Genomic DNA, 19,397 nt, shown 5'->3' with positions numbered 1-19,397 from the left:
CCCTCTTTCTCTCCCCATCCTTCTGTTTTCCCTCTTTCTCTGCCATCCTCCCATCTGTTTTCCCTCTTTCTTTCCCCATCCTTCCGTTTTCCCTCTTTCTCTGCCATCCTCCCATCTGTTTTCCCTCTTTCTTTCCCATCCTTCCGTTTTCCCTCTTTCTCCCCATCCTGCCATCTGTTTTCCCTCTTTCTCTCCCCATCCTTCCGTTTTCCCTCTTTCTCCCCATCCTGCCATCTGTTTTCCCTCTTTCTCTCCCCATCCTTCCATTTTCCCTCTTTCTCCCCATCCTGCCATCCATTTTCCCTCTCCCATTCAGGCCCACCAGCCCCAGCTCCCATTGCCGGCCACTGCTGCTTTTCCTGATGAGCAGCAGGGCCGGCGCTACAAAAAGAAGCAGCGCTCAGCTGACTGAGCTGAGCGCCAACGCTAACCCGACGAGAAAAAATGTTTTTAAAAAAAAGCGGCACTGCAGGCAGCCTCGCAGCATTGGCTGCTGGCTCTGCAGGCTCCTTCCGTCTCTTACGTCACTGCCCCTGCTTCGCTACAGGGGCAGTGATGTAAGAGACGGGAGGAGCCTGCACAGAGCCAGCAGCCAATGCTTCGAGGCTGCCTGCGGTGCCGCATTTTTTAAAAAACATTTTTTTCTCGTCCTTAGCGACGCGTTGGCGCTCAGCTCAGTCAGCTGAGCGCTTCTTCTTTTTGTAGCGCCGGCCACTGCTGCTCATCAGGAAAAGCAGCAGTGGCCGGCAATGGGAGCTGGCGCTGGGCAGGCCTGGACTGAAATTGGGTGGGCCTGGGCCCACCCAGGCCCACCCGTAGCTACGCCCCTGGTTGTTATAGAATACACCTGCTCTGCTCCTAATTTAGGTGTCGGGATTTATACCAAGTAAAACATGGCATAAATGGCCACAACTAAATTTGATTGTGTGGAGAGGCACTCAGTGTAATTCTATATACCTCGTGGAAATTTAAGCCTATTCTATAAAACTTAGGCATACTATAGAGAATAGGCCTAGGCATTATTTTCTTTTGCTGTGGAATTTTCAGGCGCCATGTATAGAATCTATCCCAATATAACTGGGGTAATTCTACTAACTGACACCATCTTATAGAATAGCACGTAGTGTATATAGGCACCTGTCAATGTGTCACCTTTGATGTGTGTAAGTGCCATAGTGCCTAACTGCAAGGGAGGTGAATATGTGGGCGAAGCATTGGCGATCCATGGACATGACTCCCAGTTATGCATATACCCCCACCCCCAAAGTCCATAAAGGGCACCTTAAGTTGTACATGTTAATTTGGCCACATGGTCAAATTGTGGGCACAACTTAACAAGCCTATCAGCACCGATAATTGGTGCTTAACAACCAATTAGTTGCACTAATTGACTTTAATTAGAATGTAAGCACACAACTTTCTAGGCGTATTCTACAACGTGGTGCGCATGAATTCTAATGTGTGCAGCTAAAAAGGGGGCATAGCCATGTGGGTAGGATGGGCGGGTTATGGGCATTTCAAAAAACTATGCACACTGTTATGGAATACACCTAATCTGCATCTAAGTTAGGTGCAGGTATTTAGGCCTGGTTTTAGGTGACCTAAATGGGTGCACCTACATTTTAGTTACAAGAAGGGCGTGTAATCATATTCTATAAACAACGCTTAACTATAGGCATAGTTTATAGACTCGCACTAAGTGTATGGTTTTTCAGCGCCGATTTTTAATGTGCCATTTATAGAATTTGGCACATAGTATATAGAATACTTTCAGTTACACGTGTAACTTGACGATCCTAGGCACACCACCTTATGCTTGCTATTGACTTGGCAGAACAGAGTGCACCAAAAGATGGGTGTGCCAATGCCAACTTATGCTAGTGTTCTGTAATGAAATCTTGGTGCCAAGATGCCATTATAGAATTAGTGCTAAGCGTATGGGATTCTAGGTCAGTTCCCACCCACCAATTCCCATCTGGACAATTCCCACCTGGGACAATTACCACTGAACCAATTCCCACCACACCATGGAGTACAATTCCCACTCATAACCCCCCAAAAATACAAAACACACTAGGACAAATAATCTTCCTCCCTTTTCTCTTCTGCATCATTTGGGGGGCCAGTACCCCCTCACACCCCCCCCCCCCACATCATTTTCTTTCACAGATCTCTTTCCCCTTCCAGACATGAAGTTCATGTGGGGGGGCATTGCCCCCCCACAGCCCCCAAACTAGGGTTCAACCTAATTAATCTGGGATCTAAATGTCATAATGTAAATAAATAGATAAATACAAACTGCAGTTCAACACCCCCAAACCAGGTTTCAACCTAATTCAGCCCCTCAAAATGACACACTGTTACGATTTATAACAAACTACCTATGAAAAGTTATTCCATTATTATATGTTCTCTGTATACATCCGTATGCTGCTCTAACCTACTTGTTTCAGACGCCGTAAAAAAAAAGTACCACCACGACTTGTGGGACCAGATACAAGAAAGAAGATATAGTCGGTTAAAAAAAAAGGCTAGGGAGCGTGGGAAATGTCTTCAGGGGAGGAAGTCCTAGGTGACAATTGTCTCAGGGGAAATTTGTGGGTGGGAACTCGCCTGATACCACGTGTGGCATTGGAGCACCTAGACTGAGATGCCAATTTATTGAATTGCCCTGATTATATTTACAACCAAACGTATTCAGAATATGTAAGATGATTAAAATTCCATACAAAATCAGAGGGCAAATGTGATTAATCACCTACCCGCTAGTTCACATTTATCATAATTATCACTGTATTTATAAGTATCAGTCAGTACAAGCAAATAACACTGTTTGGTTAGCAGTCATTGTGGAGGCTGTCAGCCTGAATTGACAGTTTCAGAAGAGAGCTGTGGTCATTGCTTTAGTTAATCACCATTAGGATGCAGATTGCAAGTCAAAACAAATGACATACAAGATCTGTTACAGTGGAAAAAGAAAGGGAGGTAATTTTCTGTCTAATGCTGTATTTAGCAAATTCAAAGATTGCCTCATACAGAATTTACATTTAGAATAAATCACAGTTCCCCTTGATCCTAATCCTGACACTATCATGATTTATAGGATAACAAGCTACAGAGCCATACATTAGTACTCTTTGCATGTTTTCTATAGTGAGACTTACTGAAAAATGCTTCTCAGTATAACCTAGCTTGACATTAATACTCTTATCTTAAAAATAAAATGTAGAGTTAGAACACTTCAATTTTTTTCAAGTGTTCTCTGGCCTTTTAAGTGTTCAATTAGAATTTCCTTAACCTACGAAAATTAAATGTCTGTACTGCTTTGTCAGCAGCATGAAATAGCCCTTGTAACTGAAGTTTCTTGGGAAGAAAGCTGATCTTGTATTTTCAGTATTTCTGACAGAGCAGTAGCCCGTTGCAGTTCGCCTCACCAAATCAAATGTGGACTGAAGTGTAGCTGGAGCTGCTCCTTTTGTCTTCTTATGCCAGTTTGGTGTATTCCAGAGATATTACAGAACTTTGGTGTCTACTCTACTGATTCGTGCACAGTCAGGTCAATTATTCTTTTAATTATGCCATACTTTGAAAGGTCCTGATATTTTAAAGAGTTTTACTGGGCAGGAGAGGCTCTTGCCTGATTAAACCCTGCACCTCTCCCCTCATCCCCCCCCCCCCCCCCAAGGTCCGCTAATGATAAGTAGTATCTCAACTGATTCCCTTCCACTTCCCCTCCCTCCCCTCTTGGTCCTCCAACTTTCCCTAGATTGACAGCAGCATCAGCAATTAAGGCAAGAGCACTACTAGCCGGCTCAGAAACTTTCTCTCTAGCTTATACCGCCTACATGGGAACAGGAAGTTACATCAGAAGAGGTGGGATGCACTAGAGAGGAAACTTTTGAGCTGGCCGGTGGTGATCAAGGAGGCTCTTCCTTAATTGCTGACACTGCTGTCACTATAAGGAAGGTTGGAGGACTGAGGAGGGAAGGAGGGGAAGTAGAAAGGTATCAAGAGAGATACCAGACTGTAGGGGTGATCGAGGGGAGGTGCTTTATCCAATGGTGAGGGAAGGTAAACAGACGCCTAACTGTGGAGGAGTGCAGCTGGGAGGGAGAGAGCTGCTAGCAGGCGTGAAGTCATGGTTTGGGGCAGTGAGGAGAATTCAGGAGAGCAATATTGGATGAGGGGAAAGGAGGGGGAGAGACGCTGGAGCCCCTGAGGAGAGGAGAGAGAGAAAGAGATATGCTGGTTGGTGGAGGGACCCAAGGATGGCCAGAGGGACAAAGAGAGATGCTGCTCTTCATGGAGGGGGGCAGGAGACAGAGAGAGTGAGAGGGATAAATGCTGGCCCTGGGATAGGGATAGAGGAAAAGCTGATATGAAGAGGGACATGAACACAAAGGTGTGATGCTGGACACAGGTGTGAGGTATAGGGGCCAAGAGGGCAGGTGCTAAACTTGAGGGAAGAGATAGGAACAGGGGCATATACACAGAAAGGAGATGACATTTAGGGACACAGATGGAATGATGGACATGGAGAGAGAAGAAATGTTAAATGGACTGGAGAAAGATAGATGGGACTCAGTGAAGGTAGGGGAACAGAGCACAAGATGACTAGGACTTGGTGATTGAATAGGAAATGTGTGGATCAGAGAATTATGAAAGAAAAGAGGGAGGTGGAGAGGGAATTTTGAGGTGATAGTGAAGACCTGGCAATTGGGATATTTTGATGGGTTTGGAGAATGAGTGAGGGTGTGAAATGGGGGGTGGGAGGAAGAAAGAGGATAAAGTGTGGGGAAAGGTTGAATCATAATGTGAATGATCTGAAAGACTGGAGAGAGGATGAGAGGCATTGAAAAGGGTTGGAATTACTGGGAATGGGGTTTGAGAGGAAGAGGATAGATTTATGAAGGGGTTGAGTGAAGGTGGAAATTGGGTTAAAGATGGTGAATGAAAGGCAATAGGAGATGAGGTAGAGGTTAAGAGATAGAAGAATAGCCTGAGGGAAGGAAGGAGAGACAGGGATGGAGCTGAGGCTGGTGAGGGGATGAGAGGCAGTAGAGGGCTGAAAGGGTGAATACAGAGTATAGAAATAGAAGACTAGGGCAGTGGGTGAAACATAGGCGCCCAGTATAAGAGGCTTGGGGAGGCTAAGCCTCCCCAGCCGGCAGCCACAAGTTCTCAGCAAACAGAAGCAGGATGGATCAGCAGTTTCTCCGACTTTATTCTTCTCCGTTTTCCAACCAGTCCCAACTCCTCTCTCTTATTTGCAGTGCTGCCTGCGCCCCATTTCTCCTTTCACTCTCCTGCGCACCTCAGTCACTTCAGCCTTCAGGTCTGGGCTGCTGCCGGCATGATCGAGTCCTCGTTAGTGTTCCCGGGCTGAGTCCCGCCTTAATCGCTACAGTAGCGAATAGCGATCGTCGATTCGCGCTGATCATCTGCTTCCTTCAGCACTTCAGCCAGTCAGCCTTCCCTATGAGGGCTCCCGTCATGATGCAATTTCCTGTTCTGCAAAGTCAGGAACGCACGGGCGGGCCGTCACTGAGTAGGGAAGGCAAGGCTGGCGAAGAGTTCCCACTTCCTTTGATGATAGAGACCATAATAAATTCAAAAGAAATTGTGGCACGCAGCGTTCAGAAGAGGTAGGTGTACTGCTGACTCTGAGGCAGGTTTTAAGTCAAAATAAAAAATGAATATTTTGTTTCATGCAGATCTCAGCCCATTTAGTTATGTTTAGACAAAAGAGTCTCTTTTGTTTAAACATAACTAAATGGGCTATAAGCCCCTAATGCAGGCCATTGGTTTTCTTACATTTTGTTTGTGATGACTTATACTGTGCCAAAATTGAAATTTGAAAACTCTTATCTCTATCTGGTCGTTAATAAAAGGATCTCATTGTGAATACTATCCACCCTAAAAGGATGTTTTGTGGCTGTGCATGAGAATTGTGATATGATCCCTTGTTTCATATTGTTGACGGTCTGTGATGTTGTCCATATGGGTGGTATATTGGTGTATTAGGGTCTGCCTAGTGTAATATTTATGGTACAGTAAGGTTCTGAGTGTGTTTTTGCATAAATTTGTGCATAGTGTTTTGCAGCTGAGCAATTGTGGTTAGTATATGCTTTGAGCAACCACTTTTTTGACATATGATACATATCTAATATCTACATTTAATAAAAGGTGTTAATTGTGACTTTTATTTTACTTATTTTTTCTGTGTGTTGTCAGACAATTATGGATGTAAGCCCCACCCCTAACCCCACCCCCTTTAGCCTCCCCAAACAGTTGGGCCACCGACCGCCTATGGGGTGAAAGATGGAGAAGGAATAGGAAATTTGAAAAGGAGAGAGAGGAGGCAATGGGAGTACTGGAGAAAGGATGAGAGGAAGATGAGAAAAATCAGTAGTCTCCTCCTTTTCACCTCTCCTCCAAGAAGAGGGTGAGAGAAAGAGGGAATTAAGGTAAAATCAAATGGGTGGATATAAACACAGAGAAAAGAAATGTGGAAAAAAATAAAAAGAAAGCAGTGTCAGACAGATACAGAGAAGGAAATGAAGAAGACAAGAGGAGAGAGAAGAAATCCAACCTGGAAAATAATTTAGGAGTCTGAAACAAAAAGCAGAAGAAAGTGAGATTGACTTGGTTAGAAAAATAAAATGCTCAGACAACAAAGGTAGAAAATAAAAATATAAGTTAATACTTTTAAGGATTAGGATGTGCCTGCGTTGGGAAATGAAGAAAAAAAAAGCAGTGAGAAGAACTAGTAGCTGATAAGAAAACAATTTATTTCAGATGCAGTCTTTATTGACAAGGTGTGTTTTATATATTGTCCAATTGTTTTTCTTTTACAAAAACAAAGGTTTTTCTTTGTTTATGGTGTACACTGGCCTTATTGTGCACTGAAAGTCTTATCTCAAGGTGTATCGTTTGTTTCTATTACAAAGAATGAATACCATACACGCTTATATTCTACTAATACCATTAAAAGTTCAAAGCAGATAACAAAATAATATGAGCCAGAACATTCCTCTGGTATGATAGATAAAATTATATTGATAAAATAAATTTTTGAACAGTAAATATCATGTATGATTGGGAAGAAAAGAATATCTCAGCAAAATCTTTCCAGTAACAGGCTGCTTGATAGGCTAATGTAAATTCTGACATCTTCAATCTCTTTTTTCCTTTTGGTGATGGAAAAACGAGTATATAATTACAAATGGTCCACCTGATGCAAGCAATCCAGCTGCCGGAAACATGTTGGGCTATAACTAAAACACCTAAGCAGTAGGAAAATATATAAAACACACCTTGTCATTAAAGATTGCCTCTCAAATAAATTATTTTCTTATCAGCCACTGGTTGGTTCTTCTGGCTGCTTTTTCCTGATTTCTGAACTTTTGTTGTGGCTTGGCTTTGCCTCTCTGTATTTCTCAGATATTTTAGGAAATGTACATTTTTTTCTATTTTAGTGCTTTGCAGAGTACAGGAGAAAATGTGTTACTATTTCTCTCTTACCAGTATTTCACTGCTTAGAGAGTCTGGCTTTCATGAATGGAGGAGGAGGGGTCTTCATTTCAGTTTTTGTCTACATGATTTTTGTGGTCCTTTATTTTCTATCACATGAGGGTCTGTCCTTGTTCTGCATGTGTGTCTGAAGTGAAGGATTATACTAGCAAGTAGTGTCTGTGTAGGAATCTTTAACAGTCTAGCTTGTTCTAGGTTCCTAGTAGTAGATAATATTGGTGCTCTAGGGCCCAGTGTAATATTTATAGCATTGTTTTTTTTCATAGGTGAATTAGGGCTGTTATAGAGCCAGTGGTGTACCAAGGGGGGGGGGGGGGCTGTGGGGCAGTCCGCCCCGGGTGCACGCCGCTGGGGGGTGCCACGCGCCTGTCCGCTACGTCTGCTACGTACGTAGGTTACTTCCTGTTCCAGGGCAGAGGGAGCATGGAAACGAACGAAGCGGACAGGCGCGTGGCACCCCCCCCCCCCAGCGGCGTGCATCCGGGGGGGTTCTTTTGCCGGGGGGTGTCCTTTTGCCGGGGGGGTATCGCGCTGCACCCGGAGGCCGGGGAGCATCGGCGATCCGCCCCGAATGTCAGCTCCCCTAGGAACGCCACTGTATAGAGCACCTTTTACCAAGCTACTTAAGCATCTATGCATACCCAACGTGTGCCACTATAGACTTAACGCCCGATTACCACATGGCTCTTGTGCTAATTTCATTTTTGACGTGCGTCTGCTACGCGTGTCTGAAAAATATTTTTTATTTTCTTGCGTGCATCCGTGGCATCTGACACACGTAGGTCATTACCATTTTGGGTCTGAGACTCAAAATGGATGCGCGGCAATTTTGATTTTGCCGTACATTTTCGGTGGAAAAAAAGAGGCCTCTTTTACAGACATGCTGAAAAATAATTCTGCATGCACTCATAACCCACGCCTATGCTACTGCAGGCCACCTTTTACCGCGGCTTTGGTACGTTTGCTATATAGGTTTTGAAAGTCTTTTTGCAGGGTTTTATGTTATTGTGCAACGTGTCTGCCCTGTTTAAAAGCAAACCTTTGGCACCCAAAATAAAAATGCTCAGGACTAGCAGTCACCACAAAAACAAAATCCGCCTGCTTGAAACAAAGGGGCCCTTTTACTAAGCCGCGTATTCACCTACACGCACCCATTGAGCATCAAATTTGAGTTACCACCCAGCTACCATGTGGCCCTTGCAGTAATTTCATTTTTGATGTGCATCCGCTACGTGTACCGGAAAAAAAAATAATTTTCTGGTGCGCGGCAAAAACCGTGCAGTAATTGTCATTCTACGTGCATAGATGATTACTGCATGGTTACTATGTGAGACCTTACCGCTAAGTCAATGGCTGGCGGTAAGGTCTCAGATCCAAAATGGACACACGGCAATTTTTAATTTGCCGCACATCCATTTTTGGCAAATTTTTTTAAAAAAAGGCCTTTTTACAGGCACGCTGAAAAATGGATCTGAGCGCACCCAAAACACGTGCCTACACTAGTGCAGCCCATTTTTCGGCGCACCTTAGTAAAAGGGCCCCAAAGCGTCTAATAGTGGAAGAAGCATGTGTTGTTCATGAGGTAATGATCATAATCTGAATATTGTTTTGTGTGGTGTGTTATAATAGATAGCTCCATGGTTGGGGAATATGGAGTTTGTGATACAGAACTGGAGGTTCAGAGTTTATATTGAGATTCTGTCCAATCTTGTAGAGAATCCAGACTTCACTCTACTCAGAATTTGTTGAATGTTGCCATCAGTTAGTTTTTTTACTTTTTTATTTATAGATTTTCACATTTACATTTATGCAATAAACATAAATCTTAGAATATGGAAAATACAAAATTTACAAATCATAATAAGGAAATAAATCGCATAAAGTTAGTCCACAATTAGTGATCCAAAGACTAGGAAATGTCTTATTTAAGACTCAATTAAATTATAAGAAATAATAATTATCTATAGAGTGGAAGGAACTGGAGTTGACGCAGCCAATTAATAGCGCTAGTGATCTAGGATATGTACAACATTACTCTTTACTGGAAATAAATTCTAACAACTTCCCTGGATCAAAGAAAATATAATTAGAAGAATTCAAAGAAATATGACATCTACATGGAAATTTAAGTAGAAAAGTCCCTCCTAAATGGAGAACTCTTGCTTTCAACAACATAAACTCTTTTCTTCTTTTTTTTGAGTATCACTTGAGAGTTCAGGAAAAATTTGAATTTTAGATCCAAGGAAAGAAGTAATTGCCATCAGTTATAAAGATGATTTTACCTAGTAGCGGAGACTAGCTGGAGGGGGAGAATTTCTTAATGTGTAGAAGGCCTTGGTAACTTATATTGCTAATTTAAGAAAGGGGGTTGGGAGGAGGGGTGCTTGATGTGGCAGTGGGCATGTATGGAAATGTCACTTTGGCTTCCCCCCTCTATACCTAGCTTGCCCCTCTGTTGCAACCCCAAATATTTCTGTCTAGAGACGCCACTGTACCAAACCCTTCTTGCATCTAAAGGTGAACCAATAGTACATCACCTTTCTAGTGACTAAAACCTGAAATTCTCAGACATTTTTAGAACTGAAAAAGAAACGCAATGGTAATTTTTTTTAAATAAAACTTATCCAAATTAAGCAAACATTTACAAGGAAAATGAGTAGAGATTTTTGTGCTCAAGGCTACTGCCTTCTTTACGCTTGTGATTGGCTATGGTAGTAGGGGCCATTGTAACTACACAGTAATCAAAGCTCTTAATATTGTAGATCCATTTCCTACTCTCTTTTTATATGTATACAACCTGTTTAGATGGTTCTCAGCAAGGGGTAGTATATCAAATATGTAATAAACTTGGAAACTTGCCACATTTTCAAAAATTGTTTCTTGTGCTCTCAAGTTGACCTAGAAGGGCATAATCAAAAGGGGCGCCCAAGTTTTCCTGAGGACGTCCTCGCAGGACCTCCCAGCGAAAGGGCGGGGAAACCCATATTATTGAAACAAGATGGGCGTCCATCTTTCATTTCGATAATAAGGTCGGGGACGCCCAAATCGTGAAATTTAGGTCGACCTTAGAGATGGTCGTCCTTAGAGATGGTCATCCCTGATTTTCGCCGATAATGGAAACCGAGGACGCCCATCTCAGAAATGACCAAATCCAAGCCGTTTGGTCGTGGGAGGAGCCAGCATTCGTAGTGCACTGGTCCCCCTGACATGCCAAAACACCAACTGGGCACCCTAGGGGGCACTGCATGGACTTCATAAATTGCTCCCAGGTGCATAGCTCCCTTACCTTGTGTGCTGAGCCCCCCAAACCCCACTACCCACAACTGTACACCACTACCATAGCCTTTACGGGTGAAGGGGGCATCTACATGTGGGTACAGTGGGTTTCTGGTGGGTTTTGAAGGGCACACATTTACCACCACAAGTGTAACAGGTGGGGGTGTGTGCCTGGGTCCGCCTGCCTGAAGTGTACTGCACCCACTAAAACTGCTCCAGGGACCTGCATACTGCTGTCATGGAGCTGCGTATGAACATTTGAGGCTGGCAAAAAAATATTTTAAAGTTTTGTTTTTAGGGTGGGAGGGGGTTAGTGACCACTGGGGGAGTAAGGGGAGGTCATGCCCGATTCCTTCCAGTGGTCATCTGGCCAGTTCGGGCACCTTTTGATGCTTGGTCATAAGAAAAAATGGATCAAGTCGCCCAAGTGCTTGTCAGGGACGGCCTTCTTTTTTCCATTATCAGTCGAGGACGCCCATGTGTTAGGCACGCCCCAGTCCCGCCTTCGCTATGGTTCCGACACGCTAACGTGAACTTTGGTCGTCCCCACGACGGAAAGTAGTTGAGGATGCCCAAAATCGGCTTTCGATTATGCCGATTTGGGTGACCCTGGGAGAAGGACGCCCATCTCCCAATTTGTGTTGAAATATGGGCACCCTTCTCTTTCGAAAATAAGCCTGTTAGAGACATTCACTTAAATCCAGACCTTCAGACCAAGAAAGAGTGACTGATACATCTGAAGAACACATGAAAGATACGCCTTGAGAGAATGCTAATGTGATCAATAGTGTAGCATATCTGGTCACTCTTCGACCAGAGTCTTCTAAAATCCAAATTAGAAGATGAGGTTTGAGGGAGCTCCCACTCTTTAGGCTTAAATTTTAATTGCTTTATGTTGCCTTTGATTTGTCTGATGCCTAAAAATAGAGGGAACCAAAGGGTTTATCCTTCAGCCCTTCTGTTTACTCTCCATGCCGAACCATAATTACAGTGTTTATGGTACCAGCTGCTGAATTGGAAGGAGCCCAGCTTAGATAACAAAATCTTGTTACACCTTCTCCTACAGTTTTATCTCAGGAAATGCTGGTTTGTGTGTTAGACAGAACCAGGAGTGTTACTGGGTAGCTAGAGTCAAAGCATCAGGGGACTCCGGAAATTATTGCAACAACTTCAGCAGCATTGAGTGAGACAACGCAGTCGGTAGGAGGTGATCTGTTGGAGGTCCCCTGCAGTGGTGAGTCTGTGGAGTGTTTAGGAAGGCCAAAACTTTGGAAAATCATCTGTTTCCCCTCCCCCCCCAAGCCGCTGGTTAAGCCACCTACTGTTAATCTGGATGCACTGTGGTCTGCCATTGGGAGCCTATACAAGGTATGCTCCAATTTTGTTATACCTTTAAACTCCTCTTCCAAATTGAAAAATCTGGAGAAGCATTTGCAACATCAAGTGAATAGATAAAGCGGAAAATTTGATACTAGAAGTTAAGAATACAGTTGCTTAAGAGGTGGGAGCTAAAAGTCTGAATGTGAGGAAAATAGAAAAGTTGGAGAACTCTAATCAGACACAGGGCCGTGCCTAGGGTCTCTGGCGCCCCACTGCAGCCTATCAGTTGGCGGCGGCGGCGGTGGCGGCGGCGGCGGCGGCGGCGGCGGCGGCGCCCCCCCCCCCCCCCCCCCCGTGAAAATGATCGCTCACCACTTGCCACACTGACAGGAATTGTCAGCAATATTCTTAGAAACAAATTGCTATACATTGCAAATAAGATAGCAGATGTAAATTCTCAAAGTGGACATATTCCAAACACTAAAATGAAAATAAAATGATTTTTTTTCTACCTTTGTTGTCTGGTGACTTTCTTTTTCTGATCATGCTGGCCCAGTATCTGATTCTGCTGCTATCTGTCCTCTTAACTCCGTTTCCAGGGCTTCCTTTCTATTTATTTATTTCCTTTCCTCCTTTCTTCTTCATTTCTGGTCCTCAGCTTCTGCCTATTTTCTTCATCCATGTGCAGTTTTTCTCCTCTCTTCCTTTTCCCTCATTTCATCTCCTTCATCTCTCTTCCCTCCCCTCTATGTCCAGCAATTTCTCCTCTCTCCCTGAGTCCTGCCCTCCCAATCCATGCCCATCCATGCTCCTCTGTCCCCTGCCCCCTCCATTCATCCTTTTCCAGCAATTCCCCTCTCTCCCTGAGCCCTGCCCTCCCAATCCATGCCCCTCTGCCCCCTCCATTCATCCTTTTGCAGCAATTCCCCTCTCTCCCTGAGCCCTGCCCTGCAATCCATATCCATCCATGCCCATCTGTCCCCTCCATTCATCCCTATCCAGCAATTCCCCTCTCTCCCTGAGCCCTGCCCTGCAATCCATGCCCATCCATGCCCATCTGTCCCCTCCATTCATCCCTATCCAGCAATTCCCTCTCTCCCTGAGCCCTGCCCTCCCAATCCATGCTCCTCTGTCACCTGCCCCCTCCATTCATCCCTATCCAGCAATTCTCCTCTCTCCCAGAGCCCTGCCCTGCAATCCATATCCATCCATGCCCATCTGTCCCCTCCATTCATCCCTATCCAGCAATTCTCCTCTCTCCCAGAGCCCTGCCCTGCAATCCATATCCATCCATGCCCATCTGTCCCCTCCATTCATCCCTATCCAGCAATTCCCCTCTCCCTGCCCTCCCAATCCATGCTCATCCATGCTCCTCTGTCCCCTGCCCCCTCCATTCATCCCTTTCCAGCAATTCCCCTCTCTCCCTGAGCCCTGCCCCCCCAATCCATGCCCATCCATGCTCCTCTCTCCCCCGCCCCCTCCATTCATCTCTTTCCAGCAATTCCCCTCTCTCCCTGAGCCCTGCCCCCCCAATCCATGCCCATCCATGCTCCTCTGTCCTCTGTCCCCCGCCCCCTCCATTCATCCCTTTCCAGCAATTCCCCTCTCTCCCTGAGCCCTGCCCTCCCAATCCATGCCCATCCATGCTCCTCTGTCCCCTGCCCCCTCCATTCATCCTTTTCCAGCAATTCCCCTCTCTCCCTTCCATGACCCCCCCCTCGCATCCATGCTCCTCTCTCTCCCATGTCCCAGCCTGGCCCGCCCTCTTCTCCCCCCCCTTCGCATCCATGCCCCCCCTTCGCATCCTTGCTGTTGTTTCTCCCCTGCCCTCCCGCTCCCATTGTTAAACTGCCCACCCTCTTCTCTTCCCCCAACATCCCTTTTCTTTTTTTTTTTCTTTTTAAATTTACCTCCGTGGCGGCGGTTCCGGCAGTGCAGCGTCAGGGAAAGAGGCGGCGCTCCCGACGTCTAGCCTTCCCTTCGCTGTGTTCCGCCTTCTTCTGATGTCATCCTTGACGTCAGAAGGCGGCAGAACACAGCGAAGGGAAGGCTAGAGACGTCGGGAGCGCCGCCTCCTTCCCTGATGCTGCGCTGCCGGAACCGCCACCACGGAGGTAAATTTAAAAAGAAAAAAAAGAAAAGGGATGTTGGGGGAAGGCGAGCGAGGTGAGCATGGTGCGGTGGCGCCCCCCAGAGGGAAGCGCCCCCCTGCCATGCTTACCTCGCTTACCGGGTTAGCACGGCCCTGATCAGACATAAACCTCAGGTTTTTGAACTTTCCATTTTTCAGGATATTGGCTTCTAAGGATCTTTTTCAAACTTTTTTGACAACAGTTCTTAAATTTCCTGAGACTAATATACCCTCTATTCAAAAGATATATTATTTAACCTCATCGAGGGGTGGATCTGTGTCACCAGATGAAGGACTTAGATGTTTCTGAGTTTCTAGATTCATCTGAAATTGAATATAAGAATAAGAATAAGAACATAAGAATAGCCATACTAGGTCAGATCAGTGGTCCATCTAGCCTACTCAGGATTTTATAGACCTCAATCATATCCCTCCTCAGCTGTCTTTTTTCTAAGCTGAAGAGCCCTAACCTCTTTAGCCTTTCCTCATACGGGAGAAGCTCCATCTCTACTGGTTTCATTTGATTTTCTTCAGGATAAGAACTGATTTTGAGACTTTATTATAGAGCTAAATCTGTTTCCTTTATGGGAGACAGAGTTTTTACATTTTCAGATGTTTCTAGATGGACACAACTTAGAAACATCTGAGTTCTTGGGTTTACCGTCAAGCTGCTATATCTTTGGGAGTTAATTTTCAGTTGCACTTTCCTTGCAAGTGCTTTATTTCCTATCAGGATAACAGATATATATTTTTTATGAACCATGCAACTACAATATTTTCCTAAAGGGAAATACATCTCTATGGCATCTCTCTCAACACTCTAGATTAGGTCCTGTGAATTCTTAGTAACAGGTTGTCTTTGTTTATTCCAGCTTCCTTTGGAATTTAACCTTGGTTCCTTTCTCTTTTTGTGGAAAGTAGCTTGTAATTTGTCTCATGGTTTATTAATTCTGTTTGCTAGAAAATAATTTCTGGATTTCCTTTTCAAAGTTTGCTCTTTGTTATTATGTTGAAATCTTTTTATTAATCGCACAAAACTGGCATCTGTAAGCAAAACACAGTAAAGAGCCAAGGATAAACAAGACAAACAAGTTGAGTGTATTTTGAAACCCCCCTCCCCAACTACCATCCACCAAAATCCTGTACCTGTATCCCCATCCCCCAAAATGAGAAAACTTCCTTTTTAACCAACTAAGCCTTATCCTACACCAAGGCTTACTTAAAAAAAAAAAAAAAAAAAAAATGTTAGGGGGAAGGTAAAGTCCCTTAGAAGTTAAGTTGATGCCTCCTCACCCAAGGGGTCAGCATGTTCCAAAAAAGAGACCAAGTAGCTTGAAAGAGAGGTCCAGGGTCCTCAGTTTCATCATCTTAGTGCCTGGCCTCCCTTTGAGTTTGCACCCTGATATACTGAACAAACATTTTTCATGAGTGGTCTTCTTTAGGCCATATTTACATCTCTCTTTTCCTAACTGTGCCCTCACTCTTCACAGTCAACCTAAACTATTGTTCACGGTGATCAACTCACTACAGAGTAACGTTTGCTCCTTTATAAATTTCCTATAGTCTAGACCTCCTGTATGCATTTCTTCCAATGTATCTTATAACCAGGGCTTTGTTTTGAGGGGGTATTTGAGGGTACTGAGTACCGGCACCTTTTCCACTGTCTGCTAAAATTGACCCATGGTCACCAAGTTTTAATGAAAAAAGTCTGTCTTGTCATAGATTCTGTGATTGGATGCAGGGGGCCTGGCTATTATGGGGTAAGTCCCTCAGTGATCACCTCAACCCTGAAGGGTGGCCTGGCATTTGAGTACCAGCACCTTTTTCACTAGAAAAATTGAGCTGCTTATAACAAAGTTTATGATAGGTGCAGCTTGGGTTCAGTTCAGATCTTACTGCCCCAAACGCTCCTGAATACTGATAGTGCATAGCAGGGCTATTCGTTCATCACTTTTTAATGTCGAAAGAGCCAGTTTTGAACATGCAGAATCAAGGCTACTTTCATTCCTTTTGTTTTGGTAGCCTGCTTTTGTGTCCTTCCAGCACAAAGATAAGCATTTTCCTGCCACTGTTTGAGTGTTTTTATCTATCTTAAGAAAATTTCAACGGATAGAACATTTATTCATTTTATAAAATACAAGATTGTCTTTTCAACAGTACAAGTACATATTGTTCTGTTATACCAGTTTCAAGCATTCTCTAATAACATAACTCTCCCTTTTAACCTCTTCCATTAGCGTAGAATCTGAATCTCATACAAATAGACTTCATTACTCTTGAATGTCTCAAATTGGCACAACCTAGCTTCCTAAGCTAGATAACAGTTTTCTACTTACCATCACCTTAGCTTACCGTATTGCAGAGGTTCACACACTGATTCACTATCACCCATTAAAAAAAAAAATTATTGGATAGAGTTCTGCTTGATCCACACTTAACGTTGTCTCCCTCGTTCGCTCTGTTTCTTTTCCATATCAGTCAAATTTTCTCCTGTGCCAGTTCATGATATTAGATCAGATTACTTCATATGTATTTCTATCTTTCACTTTTATTGATTAGCTGCATGTCTTCATTTTATTATCAGCATACAGCTTGATAGCATTTTAAATAGATTCCTTCAGTTTTTTCCACATTGTTTTGAATTTTAGTGTAAACTTGTATAAACAGTAAACTTGGCTTCTTTACAGGCAATTACAAAGCTTTTTTCTAAAGAAGCTGCTTCCTCAGCAGATTCTAATTTTTGAGTGACTGTTTGATATCTTTTCTATGAAGCGTCAACTCTCCTCCTCTTCCAATACCAGGAAACAGTCAACAGGAATATTGAAAGTTATTTCTTTAATCATTATTACTATGAGTTCCCTATTTTTCAGCTTGGGAATCTTCCCCTGTGTGGCTAGATGATCTCTATCCGTGGAGAAAAAAATAGTTGCTTACCTGTAACGGTAGTTCTCTGTGGACAGTAGATCATCTATCCACACAGACTCACCCTCTCAGAGTTGCCAACAGCTTTTTGATTAACTGAGGTGGGAGGGCTGAGTGTGCAGTATATATAGTACTACCAGCGGCGGGGAAACAGACACATGCGCAGAGAGCTCTTTTGAGTTTTCTGTGCTTTGGAAGGGCCGGGTCAGTAATGTCACTGGGGAGTCACTTCAGCTGTGTGGCTAGATGATCTACTGTCCATGGAGAACTACCATCACAGATAAGCAACTATTTTTTCCTCCAGGCCACTGCAGTAGTGGCCCAGGAGGAAGTAGTGTCTGAGCGCCTGTGCCCTTACACCCCTGCACAGGTAGGGGCAGTAGGGAATTCTTTTTTTTTTTTTTTTTGCTGTGGGGGAAGGGGAAGGGAGGGAAGTGAGCACGAAGTTTTAATTAGTCACCAGGAGGGAGCAGGACAGAAAGAGAGAGGAATAGAGATGGGACAATGGTGGGGTGAAGGAAAGGGAGATGGGACTATGCTGCATGATGGGGCAAGGCAAAAAGAGACAATAGTATTGGGGAGAGATGGGCCATGCTGAATGAATAAAGGGAAGAGAGAGATAGGGTAATGCTTCGTGCTGGGGGATGATAGACAGAAGGGTGATGATGGGGGGGGGGGAGGAGAGAGAAACAGAGGGGTGATGTTGGATGGTGGGGGCATACGAGGGAGAGACAGAGGAGATCCTGGATGCCCAGGGCAAGACAGGCTGGGAGGGAGAATGTGTGATAGGATATTCTGGATGGCTATAGTGGGGAAGGGGGAAGAGAGAGGAGATTCTGGATGGAACAGGAGAGACACTAGATGGAAGGGGGAAAGGAGTGACACTGAATGGAAGAAGAGAGAGAGAGAGAGGAGACAGTGGATGGAAAGGGGAGACAATGGAAGGGGAGATGTTGAATGGAAGGGGGAAAGGAAAGGTACTGAATGGAAGTGGAGGGAGGGGAGACCATAGAAGAGGGAGAGAGAGGGGGAGATGCTGGATGGAAGGAGGAGGTGAGAGATAGAATGGAAGGGGAAGTGAGAAAGAGCGAAGATGCTGTATGGAATAGGGGGAGAGAGAGGGGAAGGAAGGAGACATGGGTTGGAATATGAAGAAAGAGGATGGTAGAAGGAGAGGACAGAGTTAGTTAAAGTCTGGCGAATATGAGAAAGGAGAATGGGAGAGCTGGGGTGAGGGAAAGAGATGGAAACATGTAGGTAAATGCAGTAAAGAGGGACACTGAAGACTGGCTAGTAATAATGAAACCTGGACAGAGATGCAGAAAAATAAATGGAAGAAACTGAAAGCAAAAGAACAATGCTGTAATTACGGAAATGAAAAAGACATGAGGAGAGAGGAAAACGACAAATGGAAAAGGAAACCCTGGCAAGAGAGTTAAGAGAAGAGAGAGGAAAGCAGAAGCCAGAGACTGAAATCAACACAATTAGAAAAATGATATGATCAGACCGAACAGGTAGAAAAGTAATTTTAATTTTTAATTTAGGATCAACTAGCTTCATAGCCGTGTATCCTACTATAAAGGTTAATATATAAAAATAAAACAAATATATACACAATTAAACTGAACCCTTAAGCTCAACACACAATGCAACACCACAGAAAGAGAAACAGTATTGTCTGTCCCTCTGTACTGTGGAAAATATCAAAATAGATGTACAGTATATTAAAAATTAAATATAAATTTAAAAATGGAAAATAAGGTGATAGCTTATTAGACAACGTTAATTCATTTTTCAGTTTGCTTTCAGAGGTCAAAACCACCTTCCTCCAGTTAGGACAGTATACCACATTTAGGGGTCCTTTTACTAAGGTGTGCTAATGATTAGCGTGTGTAAATGCTAAGAAGTCCATAGGTATAAAACGGACTTCTTAGCATTTAGCATGCTTTAATCGTTAGCATGCTAAATCCATTAACACACCTTAGTAAAATAACCCCTTAATTTCTAATGCAGTATTTGAAATACGTCAGGTTTTGAAATTTACCCCTGCTATCTTTATAGTTTGCATAGTATGAGGGGACACACTACTGTTTGTCTAGTGTTGTATGCAAAGTCTGGCTTTTTGGGAAGTCAGTTTAATTTTTGTCTAGATATTTCTATTTGTAGTTACTTATTCCATATTTCGTGAGGATCTATTTGCATTCTATGTGTGTGG

Source organism: Microcaecilia unicolor, chromosome 2 (assembly GCF_901765095.1).
Source record: "Microcaecilia unicolor chromosome 2, aMicUni1.1, whole genome shotgun sequence".
In the NCBI taxonomy this organism is placed as follows: Eukaryota; Metazoa; Chordata; class Amphibia; order Gymnophiona; family Siphonopidae; genus Microcaecilia; species Microcaecilia unicolor.
This window is presented reverse-complemented; position numbering follows the sequence as displayed.